Below are 4,399 nucleotides of genomic sequence, written 5' to 3'. Positions count from 1 at the left end.
ATCCGCGTGGTCTTGACCTCCCCCGAGGCCGCCGCGGCCCCGCACCGACACCTCCGCCCGGGAGCGGGTAGCGCCCCACCACCACCACGCAGATGGGCGCTTCGGCGCCTTGACAAGGACGTCCTGGTGGCAGCCGCTCTAGCCGAAACCTGGCCTCGACGGGAGACCAGGCTGCCCGACTTGGAGGAGGCCGTGGCTCGGCTCGGGAGCGCCGTCGCGCGCATTTGCGACGCGGCGATGCCCCGGGCCGGGCCGCGGTCTCCTCGTCGGGCGGTGTACTGGTGGTCGGGCGAAATCGGGGAATTGCGGACAGCATGCGTCCGGGCCCGACGCCAGTACACCCGCGCGCGTCGTCGGGCCGGACGGAACGGCGACGACGGCGCGCGGGCTAGGGCGGCGGAACTGTACGAGTCCTATCGCGCGGGAAAGAGGGCTCTGCAGGTCGCCATCAAACGGGCCAAGGCCCAGAGCTGGAAGGAGCTCCTCGAGACCCTCGAGCGGGATCCATGGGGGCGCCCATACCGGATAGTTCTGAATAAACTCCGGCCATGGGCCCCCCCGATCACCGAGGGTCTCGACCCCCAGCTCTTGAGGGACGTGGTCGACACGCTCTTCCCGATCGTGGGGGAGAGCGGGCCACGTCCCTCTGCGGACCCGACCACCTGGTCCGCGGAGCTGGGGGTCTCGGCTGGGGAGCTAGCCGCGGCCATCCGAAGACTCGGGGCGAAGGATACTGCCCCGGGTCCTTCGGGAGTGCCCGGCCGAGTCTTGGTCTTGGCCGCGGACGTCCTGGGTGACGGCCTCCGGGAGCTATTCGACCGCTGCCTGGAGGCCGGGCGATTCCCCTCCGCATGGAAGGTGGCCCGAATGGTCCTCCTCCGGAAAGAGGGTAGGCCCGCGGACTCTCCGTCCGCGTACCGGCCGATTTGCCTGCTCGACGATGTGGGCAAGCTCCTGGAAAGAGTCGTGGCGGCCCGCATCGTCGGGCACCTGTCGCGGGGTGGGCCCGGGCTGGCGGAGTGCCAGTTCGGGTTCCGGGAGGGCCGGTCGACGATCGACGCGATTCGACGCGTCCGGTCCCTCTCGGCCTCGGCGGTCTCCCGGGGTGGGGTGGCATTGGCGGTGTCCTTGGACATCGCCAATGCGTTTAACACCCTACCCTGGGAGGCGATTAGGCGGGGGCTTGAGGAACATCGAGTCCCCGCCTACCTTAGGGCAGTCGTCGAGGACTACCTCCGCGACAGGTGGATCGAGTATCCGGGCCGGTGCGGGACGGAGAGGAGAGCGGTGTACTCCGGGGTTCCGCAGGGGTCGGTGTTAGGACCCCTGCTGTGGAACCTCGGGTACGACACCGTCCTGCGGGCCGAAGACCTCCCCGACGGCGTCAGTCTGACGTGCTACGCGGACGACACCTTGTTGTTGGCCGTCGGGGGGGACTGGAGGGGGGCTGTTCGGGCCGCCGAGGACGGTGCCCGGCGCGTCGTCTCCCGGATCAGGGGGATCGGTTTGGAGGTGGCTCTCCACAAAACCGAGGTACTCGGGATGTATAGACCCCGGGGAGAGCCGCCTCCCCCCCTGATCCGGGTGGGTGAGACAGACGTCGAGGTGAGGTCTCAGATGAAATATCTGGGACTTCACCTCGACAGCCACTGGCGCTTCGAGGGTCATTTCCGGGCCCTGGCCCCGCGGTTGGAGAGGATAGTTGGCGCTTTGGGCCGTATCCTCCCCAACCTGCGGGGCCCGAGTGACCGGGTTCGCCGCCTCTACGCGGGAATGGTCCACTCGGTGGCCCTATACGGGGCCCCCGTGTGGGCGGGCGACCTGGCCGCCTCCCGGCGCAGCAAGGTATTGCTGCGCCGGGTTCAAAGGCGGCTTGCATTGCGGATCGCCCGGGGGTACCGGACCGTTTCGTATGAGGCGGCGAGCGTCCTGTCAGGGCTACCCCCGGCGGACTTGATCGCGGGCGCGCATGCGGCTTTCTACGAGGGCCGCATGCGCGCCCGCGAGGATGGGGTGGTCCTGGCGGGATGCGAGGTGGAGGCCCTCAGGCGCCAGGCCCGGGAGTCCATGCTGCAGCTTTGGCAGCAGCGGCTGGCCGAGCCGTTGTTCGGCCAGAGGACTGTCCGGGCTATCCGGCCGGTCCTGTTTGAGTGGCTGGGTAGGCGCTTCGGCTCACTCACCTACCGGTTGGTGCAGGTGCTGTCCGGGCACGGATGCTTCGGTCAGTACCTGTGCCGGATCGGTGTGGAAGAGGCGGCGCGCTGCTGGCACTGTCCAGCGGACGAGGACACGGCGCAACACACCCTCGAGGTGTGTCCGGCCTGGGGGGTGGAGCGCCGTGTCCTCACGGCCGTGATTGGGGCGGACCTATCGCTGCCGGGCGTGGTACAGGCCATGCTCGGCAGCGAGACGAAGTGGCGGGCCGTGGCCTCCTTCTGCGAGGAGGTAATCTCGCAGAAGGAGGCCGCGAGCCGCATTCGCGAGAGCGGGAGACCGCGAGCGAGGCCCCGTCCGAGGCCGGGGGCGGGTGGGCCTCCGGAAGGGCCGGGGAGGCCACCCTGAGAGCGGCGGGCGGGGGTGCGTAGCCCTTGAGGCTCGTGCCACCGCCCGTCGTCTGAGGGGTGGGTAGAGTAAGGGACGGCGACGCTCTCGAGGGCGGAGAGGCCAGAGCCGCCCTCGGGATCGTACGAGCCGGGGTGCGGCCGCGCCGACGGCACGGTCCCAGGGCCGTGCCCCCGGCGCGGCTATGGGGGCCGTGGGCGGTCGCGAGTGTGGGACTCGCGGCCGCCCTCGGGCGGCCCCCGGGAGTGGGACGTCGGAGCAGTGTGGCCCTGCTCCGACGTCGGGCGCCAGAGCGCCGAGGAGAAAACAGGGAAGGGAGGGTGAAGTACCCCCTCCCTTCCCTGGAACGGGAGGACACGGGCGCGAGAGCCCTGCACGGGGGAGCACCTGATGTTATGATGTCTTCGGTCCCAGGTGCTCCCCCTGCATAGTGCGAGGATGGCCACCGTGGTGGGTTTTAGTGGGTAGGTCCCGCGCCCGATGGGTTTCCTTCCGGGCGCGGGGAATCCCACACTCCCCCCGCCCCTCCCCTGGCGGCGGGGGGGTCTTTCGAAGATTTCCCCCACGTTAAAAAAAAAAAAAAAAAAAAAAAAAAAAAGTCCCAGCGGCGTGTTGCTTCCCGGTCACATCGGTCCGGAACGAAAATTTCGAGCTATCCACACGTTAGGCACACCACCGTGTAGCTGGCATGCTAAAACACGCTGCTGTGTGCTCAAAGTGTACGGTCGTCGTGTCCGTTCTCGAGATAATAGAGAAGAACTGTTCGATACGTGCCGAAAGTTTCAAAGTCCCAGCGGCGTGTTGCTTCCCGGTCACATCGGTCCGGAACGAAAATTTCGAGCTATTCACACGTTAGGCACACCACCGTGTAGCTGGCATGCTAAAACACGCTGCTGTGTGCTCAAAGTGTACGGTCGTCGTGTCCGTTCTCGAGATAATAGAGAAGAACTGTTCGATACGTGCCGAAAGTTTCAAAGTCCCAGCGGCGTGATGCTTCCCGGTCACATCGGTCCGGAACGAAAATCTCGAGCTATCCACACGTTAGGCACACCACCGTGTAGCTGGCATGCTAAAACACGCTGCTGTGTGCTCAAAGTGTACGGTCGTCGTGTCCGTTCTCAACAAGAAACACGGACCGCGGGGCACGAGCGAACGGCGGAAAACAAGGACAGGAGAAGGACGGTGTGGTGCGTATCGGGACGTTGTGTTGTTCGCATTGAAAAGGTAAGACCCGTACACGCGAATCGCACGCACGTGCGTACGAGGGTTCGATTCGATTCGTTGAACAATCGAGAGTTCATCGGTGAACGGTGCTGCGACACGTTAACTACGGGTGCACGCGGGTGTGTCTATAATAGCTTCGTGTGATTCGGAGTGTCGCGTTCGATCCACGTGCTCTTTCGGAGCAGGTCACGGAGAAAAGATTGTCAACAAGAAACACGGACCGCGGGGCACGGGCGAACGAACGGTGGAAAACAAGGACAGAGAACAGTCACCTGCTATCGGATTTGGAACGATCGTTTCGCGAACGAATCGCGTCGATGTTGACAACAGCATCGTATACGCGCGTGTTTCCCTTCCGTCCTCGTGACATAAACACATCGTAAACACGCGCGACGCGCGACGCGCTCGCGTATTCATTACGTATTCATACGAAATTCCGACGAGTCCTTGTCTCGTATACTCGTCCCGGTCGTGTAAACAAAAGCGGGACGGAACACGCTGGGCGGAAGTGCCCCGCGGATTATCGGATTATCGGATTATCGGATTATCGGATTATCGGATTATCGGATTATCGCGATACGCGGTACTTTCGACAAATTGGCGCGTTACATTC

The sequence above is a fragment of the Ptiloglossa arizonensis genome, unplaced genomic scaffold (assembly GCF_051014685.1).
Source record: "Ptiloglossa arizonensis isolate GNS036 unplaced genomic scaffold, iyPtiAriz1_principal scaffold0069, whole genome shotgun sequence".
Lineage (NCBI taxonomy): Eukaryota > Metazoa > Arthropoda > Insecta > Hymenoptera > Colletidae > Ptiloglossa > Ptiloglossa arizonensis.
The sequence above is the reverse complement of the archived record's forward strand: the minus strand, read 5'-3'. Positions refer to the sequence as shown.